Genomic DNA, 12,904 nt, shown 5'->3' on the forward strand with positions numbered 1-12,904 from the left:
CTCTGTCGCCCAGGCTGGAGTACAGTGGCACAATCTCGGCTCACTGCAAGCTCTGCCTCCCGGGTTCAGGCCATTCTCCTGCCTCAGCCTCCCAAGCAGCTGGGACTACAGGTGTCTGCCACCACACCCGGCTAATTTTTTTTTTTTTTTTTTTTTTGTATTTTCAGTGGAGATGGGGTTTCACCATGTTAGCCAGGATGGTCTCGATCTCCTGACCTCCAGATCCTCCCGCCTCGGCCTCCCAAAGTGCTGGGATTACAGGCAAAAGCCACCGCACCCGGCCCATCATCTAGGTTTTAAGCCCTGCGTGTATTAGGTATTTGTCCTAATGCTCTCCCTCCCCACGACAGGCCCGGGTGTGTGAGGTTCCCCTCCCTGTGTCCATGTGTTCTCATTGTTCAACTCCCATTTATGAGCGAGAACATGCAGTGTTTGGTTTTCTGTTCCTGTGTTAGTTTGCTGAGGATGATGGTTTCCAGCTTCATCCATGTCCCTGCAAAGGACATGAACTCATTCATTTTTACAGCTGCATAGTATTCCACGGTGTGTAAGTGCCACATTTTCTTTATCCAGCCTATCATTGATGGGCATTTGGGTTGGTTCCAAGTCTTTGCTACTGTAAATGGTGCTGCAATAAACATATGTGTGCATGTGTCTTCATAGTACTCCTCAATTCTTAAAAAACAACTAGGGGATAAAACCTCACAGGGGTGTTACAAGAATTACGTGTGGAAAGCAACCATTTAGGTACATGTGTGTATTAATAAGTACCTGACACAGAAAGCATTCAAGGAAAGATTTATTTATGGGTAACTAATGAGAGGATTATCCTTCTGATAACAGAAGAGCTGGCAGGCAAAGAGGAGGAATAAAAAAAAAAAAAATTACAAAATGTTTTAGGAGAAAGGAATGTAGCCAGGAAAGAAAGAGGTAAAACTCTCTTTTCACACTCTCTACTAACTACCCACCTAGGCACCAAAGTTACCCTTAAAAAAAGAAAACAGTTTTGCTTTGATTTGTGTAATTCAAGCTGGAAATAAGACACCCAAGGATGGATGCTCACCTCTAGAAGCAGGAAGACAAGCAACGATTATGCAGCGAGCAAAAGAGGAGGTAGTGAAAAAGAAGATTCTTGCAAACATCGAACATTCAAAAATTAAGGTCTGTAACCAAGAAGAAGCTCTGTTGATTTCAGGGAAGGAGAAGGAAACATTTTCAAACCACCATTTGGCAGACCCAATGCTGGGCTCTCATTTGTATTATCTCTTGAAATCCACAATGATTCTGCCACATAAAACCCCCATTTATAGACAAGGAAATTGAGTCAAGGCGAGGTCAATATCTGAAGTTACAAGATATTTTTCTTGAAAAACTTATCAAATTTTAGTATACCTTCTACTGTCACTTTTCAGCAAAGTTCTGTATTACATTCTGTAACATTACCTATCTGTATCAATAAAAATTTTCCCTTTGTCTTCAATTAGAAATAGAAGCGAAAATGCAAAAAGAGAAACAGTACAGAAAAAGTTCTGGCAATAAGAAGTCAGAATCTAGGGTAAAAATCTAAAAGGAAAATGAGTAACATTTCCCTTTCAAGTGCAGAGTTTTCTGGAGAATCCCAGGCAGTGTCTGAGCTACTAGAAAAGTAACCCGCTTGTCCCAAACCACAGATGTAAGGCTAAAACGTTTGTCCACGGCCATCTAATGCAAAACCGCCTGTCTCCATCTGTAGATTCTGCACCAAATGCTTTTGGCTGAGACGTGCAAGCAAAACAAGTGCAGACCAACAGGTTATCTGCCAAGCGGTTAAGAGAACGAGTTACAAAACCTGACAAGCAACATCAGCTCTTCCGTACAATTCTATGAAGCACTTCCTGCCACGGGTCCCGCTATTTAAAACAAATTAGGCTGCTCGCTCCCCACAAATGCCATCCAGCACCTCTCGGTTCCTCGGTCCAGCTAATAAACCACGCACTGGATTCTTCCGAAAGAGACCTCCCCACACCGCCACCCCCGCCACTTTGCATAACTTGGCCAAATGTATTCTCCAAATTTGCAATCAAGGAGCTTAATTCACAATTGTGGATGGGGCGGGGGGAACCGCCAAGTGCAAGAACACGGAACGGTTGCCAGACGCGGTACAGCAAGAACTCTTGCTCTAGGCATTACTTCCTCCACCCGAGGTAGTGGGATGGGAGAGTCTTACTGGCGTGGAAACAGTAAAAAGGCACTTTTCCTTACAACTCGCAACACAACACACACTCCAGCTCCCCCAGCCCAGGGCAGAACCGCCCCCGCGCCGCGTGCCTCCCTCGCCGCCAACCGCTCCCGCCTCTCCAGCGATCAGGCTCCCAGAAAGGGCCGCCCCGGTCGCCCCCGAGCCCCCGCCCTCTCGCCTTTTCACCAGCCTCATCCCTCCCAGACACCAAGGGCTGCCGTTGTCTGGTTTTAATAAAAACTGAAGTGCTCCAGAGCTAGCAGGCTTCCCTCCGAGGAGAGGAGGGAAGGTCCGAAGGGTTAACGGAGGCGGAGAGAACAGGAAAAAAAGAAAAGGTTGGAGGGTCCCCCCAGCGGCGCCCAGTGCCCGCGGACCCTCGCACAGGCTCTTCCAACTCACCCGGGTTTCGCCGCCTCCAAAGAAAGCGCGCTCCCTCTGAGAGCGCTCCCCCGGATCTCCCGCCGCGCGCTCCGGCCGACAGGGCGGGAGGACCCAGGCGGACAGACCCATCCCTCCCGCATCTGCTCTGGGCACGGTGTCGTGCCCCGCGGCGCCTGTCAGCGCGCACAGGTGCGACCGCAGCACAGAGAACGCTCCCGAGCGCCTGCCTCAGCCTCGGCGTGGGGCGAGCCGCCCGCGCCCGCACCCCTTTCCTCGCGCCCGAGGAGCCCGGCTGTACCCCAGAGCCGGCGGAGCTGGAGGCCGCGGGCGAAGCGGGGGCCGCCCGGGCAGCTCTTTCTCGGCACCAGGTCCGAGACCTAACGGCAGTTCTCTCTGACCGCTTGCCGGCCGCGCGCTCGCGCGGGTGTCATGGCCGAGCGGCGGTCCCCGGCGAAGTTTCCCGGAGCTGACGGCTTTACCTTTTAGCCCGAGGGGCGGCAGCAGCTTTGAGCAACAGCAAGGCGGCGGCGGCGGCGGCGGCGGCGGCGGCAGGAGCGCCGGTGGCAGCCGGAGCAGAGGAGGATGTAGAAAGAGGCACCGGTGGCTAGGACCCGCCGCGATGGGAAGAGGAAGGCGCCGGCTGTCTACAATCAGAACGTGGGCTGACCGTGACGTCACAATGGCGCGGCCAGCCAATCGGGACCCGAGGGATGAATCAAGCGCTATGATGTCATGCGGCCCCGGAGCCAATCGCGGGACAATAGAACTTTCGTGATTGTAAATTCCAGAATCCGATGCGGTGCAGAGCCTAGGCCGGGGTTGGCCTCTTCGGTTTCACGTGTCTCTGGGAAATTTTTTTCTCCTTTCTTCCTAATAAGCCTGCGTGGAACGCAGAGCCTGCGCAATAGCCCCAGTGAAGTTCTCGATGCCCTGAACTCTGGTTTTTTTTACTGCCAGGCGTGGCAGGAGTCTGTGGCCGCATTTGAGTGGCAGAAGCCCACCCTCGTTACGGTCTCCTCTATGACTCATGTCATTCTGAAGGGGGATCCACTTCTTGGTTAAAGCTGAAAGGGTTAAATGCCCACGGACACCGCCGGAGTGAAGGTCTGCAGTTGAACAAGATAAAGCAACAAGAACAAAATGACTCAGAACTGTTGTAACCTTAACTCGCTGGCAAAGGATTTACCGTTTATTTTTCTTAGGGATTCTGATTTTTGTTTGGAGGCCGCTATCAACTCCATTCCTACTCTAGAAATTATTCTAAAGGATTGTTAAATAAGGAAAGATGGAATAAGTGTCTTTTCAGCTAAGCAAATTTAAGCACTAAAGACAAAAGGGGTTCAGGGAATAAACGGAAAATCCTTGCTGGTTTTCACCGATATTTGGATAATTAAAGACCTTCATTAGCCTTGTAACCTACTGCCTCCCCATTCAAACCCCAGATATTTAGCCTGTCTTCGTGTTCCCCCTTGCTGTATTCTTACTCCTCTATGTCCATCCACCTAACAGTTGACCATTTAATGTAGGCAAATTTATTCTTTTTTCTTTTTTGAGACAGAGTCTCGCTCTGTCGCCCAGGCTGGAGTGCAGTGGCGCGATCTCTGTTTACTGCACCCTCCACCTCCCGGGTTCAAGCAATTCTCCTGCCTCAGCCTCCCAAGTAGCTGGGATTACAGGCACGCAGCACCACGCCCGCCTAATTTTTGCATTTTTAGTAGAGATGAGGTTTTGCCATGTTGGCCAGGCTGGTCTTGAACTCCTGACCTCAGATAATCCGCTCGCCTCAGCTTCCCAGAGTGCTGGGATTACAGGCGTTAGCCATCAAGCGTGGCCCACAAACTTATTCTTTTACATATTTACAATGTAATGTTTATCACGTGCCAGCTGTGTTCCAGGCAGTGGGCCATTGCAATAGGAATGCAAGTATACAAACCACGTACAAATTAAGTAAATTAAACATATACAAATAATCCAGATTGTCAGTTGCCATTCAGCTCCACAAACACTGAATGGCTTCAATTTGCTAGATACTATGTGAGGTATTTGAAATTTAAAACCTTCAAAGACTTCTTGGGCCTGGGAAATGATACAGTCAGGAAGCAACTACAATGCAGAGTGGTAAATGCTGCTATGAACATCAAGGGGCACGCAGAAAGCATATGCTGGTGGCATAGACGATTTTGGTGAGGTATCTCCTTCATTCCTCACTCTTCTGCCAGTAGCCCAAGGCCAGGGCTCATCTCTGTCATCCCATCTAAGTTTTGCCTTTCCAGGTTTTAAAAGTTTCTAATTTAACTTGAGATTCCAAAAATCTTGTTTTACACTACACTTGTTTGTATTGTACTTACCCATCAATAAAATGTTTTAAGCCCACTTGACCAAAATATCTTTATTTTAAATTCAGGCTTATATAACTGTCAAGCTATGCATTAAATATCAAGTGATTTTTCTTATTGTGTGATTAAGTATGACGTTTTACTATTTCTTCCCATCCCCCAAAGGCTGCCTTTTCACACAGTTCTTTGTTGACGTGTTTCTTGGTTTCCATTATAGCATCACCACCCTGTATTGTAGTTGCTTTCTGATGGCATCATCTCACTCAATCCCTGAGGTGTATGTACCCTACTTTAAAGACCACCACTTTAGGTTGTAAACTCCGTTGAAGGGAAAAACATGTTGAATTTTACTTCTTATTGATCTGTAGATCTTAGTACAATCCCTGGCATATAAATGCTCAATAAATATGTTTTAGATGAGTGAATCTGTGAACTCTTATTCCCCCTCACCATCACCATCCCTTTTCAGCTCCAGAATTCCAATCCTCTATCAGATAGTCACATCCCAGGATTATTAGATTATTAACTCCTCTCAAACACGTTGGTAAGGTCATGTTCTCATTAGTTCTCCAGTCAGAGACTTAGAGTTCCCAGGACACATATATATACACAGATGTATTATTTTACATATTACAATGTAATGTTTATCATGTGTCATATATCTCTGGGGGAAGCTTCCTCCCACCCTAACAATTACTTCATATTTCTGCATCATTGCACTCATGAGTAAAGCTGTAAGAAAAATGGTGGAGCCGAAACAACTCCCCAACTTAACTGTGGGATTTTTTTCCAAATAAATCAAAAGAATACCTAGGATCCAATGCCAGGCTTACTAAATAACAGGGTTCAAGGAACCTGTTTTAGGTAGCATCAGAATCAGATTCCTGGCCAACTGGGTTCTGGAAACTGTGCTGAAGCCATCCTTGCCCTTTTAACCCAGCTATCCAACAATGTGAGCCCAGATAAGGTACAGTTAACAAAACCCTGTAACTATTGCCTATTTCTTCATGGCATCCACATGGTAGTCCCCCAAGAAATGATTGTCAAATTATCTTTATTCAATAGCTAACTATTAATATTTTCTTCTTTCTCCTTCATTTATTTATTTATTTTTGAGATGGAGTTTCAGTCTTGTTGCCCAGGCTGGAGTGCAATGGCGCAATCCTGGCTCACGGCAACCTCCACCTCCCAGGTTCAAGCAATTTTCCTGCCTCAGCCTCCCAAGTAGCTGGGAGCACCCACCACCACACCTGGCTAATTTTTTTGTATTTTTAGTAGAGATGGAGTTTCACCATGTTGGCCAGGCTGGTCTTGAACTCCTGACCTCAGGTGATCCACCCACCTCGGCCTCCCAAAGTGCTGGGATTACAGGCATGAGCCACCGTGCCTGGCCTTCTATTTGTTTTTAAATTCTGGTGACATTTTTCCTTTTGCTCTTAGTTTTCATAATGGAGCTCAAATCTCCTCAAATCACACACTTTGAAGTGTATTACAAGGTTGCTTCAGTATTGCTTTTGAAAAGGAAAGTATTTAACATCCTAGGCAATTTGTTTTATAGTTATAGCAGCTGCAGTTGAATTAAAAAATACAATTCATTAGAATACAATTCTGAGTAGTGAAACTGTTGTTTCATTAGGAAATATTTGCATTACGTAATGAAACATACCCTTTCAGAAAAGATATAAGCCAATGTTTGCCTCTAGACATGTCAAAGTTGACTAAAATATAGGCCAAGTAACCGCTATTTTATGCTAAAGATGACACTGCAGTCTCTGTTGGTTCCTACATTCCCACTCTTCCCCCACCAATCTTTTTTTCTTCTGTTCTAATTTGTGTTTTCTGTTATCTTGCTGCCCAGAATTCCCACAGGCCTGGCTTGTCTTTGTTGAAGGCAGAGGTAGATGAAAGGCAATTTCTTGTCCTCCTCAGACCTTGGAGTCAGTTCCATACTTCTATTGTTACTTTGCTGTTCCTTCTCTTCATTGCTGTTCAACAATATGTACTGCAGTTTATCTCTATCCTTGTCCTTGAGTGTTCATCTTGATGAATATGAACTACTTGAAGACACTGCCCATGTCTGGTCTGCTATGTTGTTTTCTTAATGGCTAGCAGAATTTCTGGCAAATCACAAATTTTCATAAATATTTGATTAATGAATGAACAATTTGTACAATTTGTGGATTCTCTAGCTTTTTCTTCTCCACTTCCTTTTACACTCTTTAGTATTCTCTCCAGGAGTGACTGGGCGATGAAAGAGATCTGCATCCTCAGTCTTCTGTATCCACATTTGCTTTGCAGGTAATATCATCCCCTTTCACACATTTGGATTTCATTTATAGTCTGCTGACTCCCAAATGTATTTCTCCAGCCCACACATTTTCCCTGAATTCCAGACTTACATATTTAACTACTTATTAATGACTTCTCTAAATGAGATATATTCATAAATGAGATATCCAAAAGACATCTCAAATTAAGCAGAACAAAAAATGAACTCTTAACTGGCCCTCAAACCTGATCTTCCCACAGTAGTCCCCAGATTTGTAAATGACAATTCTATGGACCCAGTTTCTCAGATCAGACACCTTAGAGTTGCCTTTAGCTCCTCTTTTTTTCTACCTACTACATCCAATGCATCAGCAACACTCTACTACTTGACCTTTGAAACATATCCAGAATGTGTTTGCTTTTTACCATCTCTACCATGACCACCTGGTTTAAATCACTATCATCCATTGCCTAGAATGTTGTAATGGTCTCTTAACCAGACCTCTGTTTCTGCCTTTGCTGCCTATAGTCTATTCCCAAAGCAGGTGCCAGAGTGATACTTTTAAAGCAAAAGCCAAATCATGTCACGTGTATGCTCAGTGTCATCTAGCAACTTCTCATCTCCCTAAGAGTAAAAGTCAAAATCTTTTCAATGGCTTGTAAGATCCTTCATGATTTTGCACCTTGCCATTTCTCTGACCTTCAACAGCTACTCTGTTTTCCACCCACAATGGCCTCAAGAAATATCTTGAGCATATCAAGCACTAGACTGCCTAAGGGCCTTTGCATTTACTCTTTCCCTCATGCCTAGAATGATATAACCCAGAAATCTCCAAGACTTACATCCTTGCTTCATGCTGGTTGCTACATCACTGTCATTTTCTCAGAGTTCCCCTGGATCACTCCCTTTAAATTTGCAACACCTCCCTCCCTGCCTCTCACACTCTGGAACACTTTATGTTTCTCCTTAGCACTTAACACTCGCATACTATAGATTTACTTTTTAATATTTGTGTATTATCCCCATAGCCCCGTAAGCTCATTGAGAACACAGACTTTTTTCTCTTCACCACTGTTTGCCCAGCACTTAGAACACTGCCTGGCACTTGGTAGGAGCTCAATAAATATTTATTGAATTGGTAAAGGAACAAATGAATTAATGTAAAATTGAAATGCAAGTCAATAATATATGTTTTTACTAGGTATCATTTGGCCAAAAATTAAGTCAAAGAGAAAGAAAACACTAATTACAATAGTTTTAAAAATATTATCTATGAGTATAATTTTTCTGTTCCCTGTTACAGTAGATGTAATAAATTTCTCATTTTGCCTTTCTGAAATTTTAAAATCTGAAAAATTAACATGCTCCAAAGGAATATTTAACATTTTAAAAGTGCTATAAAGAAAGAAGACTGTAACTGTAGTTTTAATGAAAAAGAAGCATTATTTGTTCTTAAATTGCAATGAATTTGGGATATCTTACCCTTTCTATGCATGCATCAGTTATCTTGAATATCAAGCACTTTCTCTTGAAATAAAAACTGTTATATTTATTTCAATGATGAATCCAGTTTTGTAACAATTCTTTCCCTTATGCTTTCAACGTTAAAATGAGACAAGCAAATTGAGCCACAGAAGAGTTAAGTGACATGACCAAGGCTGCACAGTCAGTTAGTGCAGAATTAGGATTTAAATTAAAGTCTCAGTTCTACCTTTCCAACTTGGACCCAGCAGAACGGCTCCCACAAAGAAGGGTGGCAAGAATAAAAAGGGCCATTCTGCCATCAACGAGGTGGTGACCTGAGAATACACCATCAACACTCACCAGCGCATTCATGGAGTGGGCTTCAAGAAGCATGCCCTGTGGGCACTCAAAGAGATTCAGAAATTTGCCATGAAGGAGATGGGAACTCCAGATGTGCACATTGATAGCAGGCTCAACAAAGCTGTCTGGGCCAAAGGAATAAGGAATGTCCCATACCGAATCTGTGTGTGGTTGTCCAGAAAATGTAATGAAAATGAAGATTCACCAAATAAGCTCTATACTTTGGTTACCTGTGTACCTGTTACCACTTTCAAAAATCTACAGTCAATGTGGATGAGAACTAATCACTGATCGTCAAATACATCAAATAAAGTTATACAATTGCAAAAAAAAAGATTCTCAGTTCTCAACTTCTTCATATGCTAAAATATGCTGAAGATAAGGTAAGATTTTAATCTAAGATAGATGGTCAATGTGTCTTTGCTGGTTATTAAAAGATACATTTCACAATTGATTTATTTTATTCTGTAACATATTAAATAGCTAAAGATTTCCAGGATGTAAACAAAAGTATAAGATAAATAAGCTTTTAACCAAAAAAATACCTGTGAACAACTGACAAAAAACAGCAATGTGGTTTCTATTGTTAAGGAGTATGTTCTTGTTAAGTAGTATGTTCTGAAAGTGCTCTATGAGATTTTTTGGAGCTGGTGATACAGTACAGAATATGCTTGGTGCTAATTCTATCTTTTGTAAAACAAAAGTTTTTTAAAACTTAGCCATAAGTGAATTAGTCATTCTAAGTTATGTGATGTTTTAGTTGTCAGTATAATGTGTCATAAAAGGCCTTGCTTTTGTCTACCTGCAATATTAGACATGATTTTGCATGTCAAAAACTGGTAGTACAATTTATTTTCAGCCTCAAATTCAATTTTTGCCAAAAGTGAATGTGGCATGTTAAGACTCAAGTGAAATTCTACAAGTTTGTGTTGCAGTTTAATTATTTTTGAAAACTATTTCTTGACCTTTGATTGTAAACCACGTTTTTCTTCCCAAATTCAAGTTTGTGTCAAGTTCAATCAGTCAATTCTCTTTTGAGTTAAATAGCATTGCGGTGTTGCCTTCTAATCTGAACGGTTAAATGACATGCTTTGACTGTTAAAGTCTTCTCTATAAGATGTATTTCAATAGAATGAATTAGGGTATAAAACGTAAAAGTTTTCAAATACCCTATGAGCATAAAATCGGAACAATTTTAGATGGTTTAAAGTCTAGAAAATACAGAATGATGCATAAGATTAACTACTTTTTTTTTTTTGGATGTCATTCTGTCATCCAAACTGTAGTGCAGTGGCACCATTTTGGCTCATTGTAGCCTCCAACCTCCAGGCTCAAGTGATCCTCCCACCTCAGCCTCTCGAATAGCTGGCAGCACAGGGGTATTCCACTATGCCCAGCTATTTTGTGTGTGTGTGTGTTTTTAGTAGAAAATGTTTGCAAGGCTGGTCTCAAACTCCTGAGGTCAAGGGATCCACCTGCCTTGCCCTCCCAAAGTGCTGAGATTACAGGCCTGAGCTACACCTGGCCAACTTCTACTGAGTTTGTTGTTGCTTTGTTTGTTTGTTTGTTTGTTTTGAGACCGAGTCTCACTCTGTTGCCCAGGCTGGAGTGCAATGCTGTGATCTCAGCTCACTGTAACCCACACCTCCCGGGTTCAAGTGATTCTTGTGCCTCAGCCTCCCGAGTAGCTGGGACTACAGGTGTAAGCCACCACACCTGGCTAATTTTTGTATTTCTAGTAGAGATGGGGTTTCACCATGTTGGCCAGGCTGGTCTCCAACTCCTGATCTCAGGTAATCTGCCCGCCTCGGCCTCCAAAAGTGCTGGGATTACAGGCATAAGCCACTATGCCTGGCTTTTACTGAGTCTTAATCTAAACATAATCTTTTCATTTTTCTCTTCACCTCCCCTGACCTCTTTTACTTCCTTGAATGTGACTTAGACCAAAATGTTCCCTCCTTCTTTCCCCATGACCAAAGCATTCTGTGCAGGCTTTTTATCATTTATAATATTAATATTTTAATTGTTTGCTTATTACCTCTCCTCCCCAAGTCAAATGAAGAATATGTGTCATTCATCTTCTGTGACAGGTACATAGTAGGCATTCAATAAATGTTTATTGAGCTAGACTCTCAGAAGACCATTTACTTTCCTCATGATAAAGATAGCAAATAAGACACAGGTTGTTTCAGGATGTGCGAGAAAAAACATTGGAGCCCCCAATTCATATCACAGTTTATTGTACTTTAATGACAAGGTAGGCAGATTCTGACATGGCTCCCAATAATCTTTGCCACCTGATAGTCATGCTGGTGGGTTGGACCTGGTAACTTGTTCCTAACAGATAGAACATGGCAAAAATGATGGAATGTCACCTCCCAGATTGTTAGAAAAGACAGTGTGACCTCTATCTTATTGGCACTCCCTCTGTAAGTTCTTGGCTTTCCGTACTTTGATGAAGGAAGGTGCTACGGAACTGTCTACATGTCAAGGAACTAAGGTTGGTCTCCTGTCCACAGGGAACTGGGAACTGAGATTCTGAATCTAATAGCCCTTGAGGAACTAATCCTGCCAATCACCACATGAGTGAACTTGGAAGTGGATCCTTCCCCGGAAGTCTTGAGATTACTCCGGGCCCAGTGGATATCTTGAGGTAGAGAACCCTGCTAAGGCAAACAATGCCCCAGTTCCTCATCTGCAGAAAGTTTGAGGCAAAAAATGTTGTTCCAAACCACTAGATTTTGGGATAATCTGTAATGTAGGAATAGATAATACTTTTTAAAACAGAATCAGACACAGACAAATTGAAATAAAGTTTACTTTACTTTACTTATCAAAGCAATCAAGGTATGCCTAGTGTTTGATAACTATGTCAATATACCGGTCACAAGAATTTACCTTCCCCAAAACGGTTTTCTCATATCATGAAAAACATATACACATATGGGTATAGGTTGCGCAATTTCAAAAAGAAGAGGTCAAGGCAGGCAACTTTGAAAACAAATTAAGCTGCTTCTTCACTGATTAGGGAACTTACTGGTAAGGAAACGTCATTCCTCAACCCATGTACCCCAAATATCAGTAAACATTTTCTCAACTCGGGGATAGTCAAGTGCCTCAATTTCTCACTTCATTTATTATTTTGAATTAAGGTATTGTAGCTTACTATAACACAAACCAAAACACAGACATTATATGGGGAGGAGAATGCATTGAACTTTCATTCACTAATGGGTAGACCCAATTAGTTTATTGGATCAGCCAAGCAAGGAGTAACTAGACTCTGAAAGTCTGAAAGCCTGGAAAATTGTGTTGTGGTTAAGAAAAATTCCCACAGAGTAGGGATAAAGTGGGGCACGGTGAATGCATAGAACAGGCATAAAAGGACAGAATTACTTTTCAGAAAACATTCATTCATGAATGAATTCACTTGTTAAATTATCCTCCGCACATAGCGAGAAATCTGGAAGTCAGTGGATGCTAAGTACGTATTTACTGACTATTCTTTGGGGACTTGGTATGTGCTAGGAATTGAGGTGATAAAACTTTTTACTAATATATGGTAAAAGGCGATGTGCCTTAGGAAGTGCAAAAAACGTGCTATGGGAATCCAGATGTCAAAGAGGATGAGGAAAGGGCATTGTAGCAGCAAGGCCTTTGCAAAGGCTGTACACCCTCTCTTTAAAACTGCTCACCTCTCCCCTTCCCAGTCTCAATTGAGAAGTCATCGTTTTAAAACGATAGGTCTTTCCCATACCTGGTTAAAATCAGTTTCTCCCCTATTTCCTCTTCCTCAGCCATTACTTTACTTTGTCCACCGCACTTAGCACAATCCGTAATTGTTTTGCTTACTTATTTTTACCTCCTACCTTCCCT

The 12,904-nt window shown here is 42.7% G+C and overlaps 1 protein-coding gene and 1 pseudogene across 6 annotated transcripts in view; one reads left to right on the top strand and one right to left on the bottom strand.

Moving 5' to 3' along the window:
* ELOVL5 (ELOVL fatty acid elongase 5) overlaps positions 1-4,007 on the bottom strand; it is an 84,226-nt gene extending 80,219 nt beyond the window's left edge. For 5 of the 6 annotated variants that reach the window (XM_025381299.1, XM_025381302.1, XM_025381300.1 and 2 more), the window contains exon 1: positions 3,079-4,007. The gene's annotated coding sequence lies outside the window, so the exon portion shown is untranslated. Of the gene's footprint in view, positions 1-2,617 lie in introns of all 6 variants that reach the window. The other variant, XM_025381301.1, reaches the window with a different exon arrangement.
* Positions 4,008-4,729: 722 nt separating this feature from the next.
* On the top strand, positions 4,730-9,319 carry LOC112622586 (annotated as a pseudogene).
* The last annotated feature ends 3,585 nt before the right edge of the window (positions 9,320-12,904 follow it).

This window comes from Theropithecus gelada, chromosome 4, assembly GCF_003255815.1.
Source record: "Theropithecus gelada isolate Dixy chromosome 4, Tgel_1.0, whole genome shotgun sequence".
In the NCBI taxonomy this organism is placed as follows: Eukaryota; Metazoa; Chordata; class Mammalia; order Primates; family Cercopithecidae; genus Theropithecus; species Theropithecus gelada.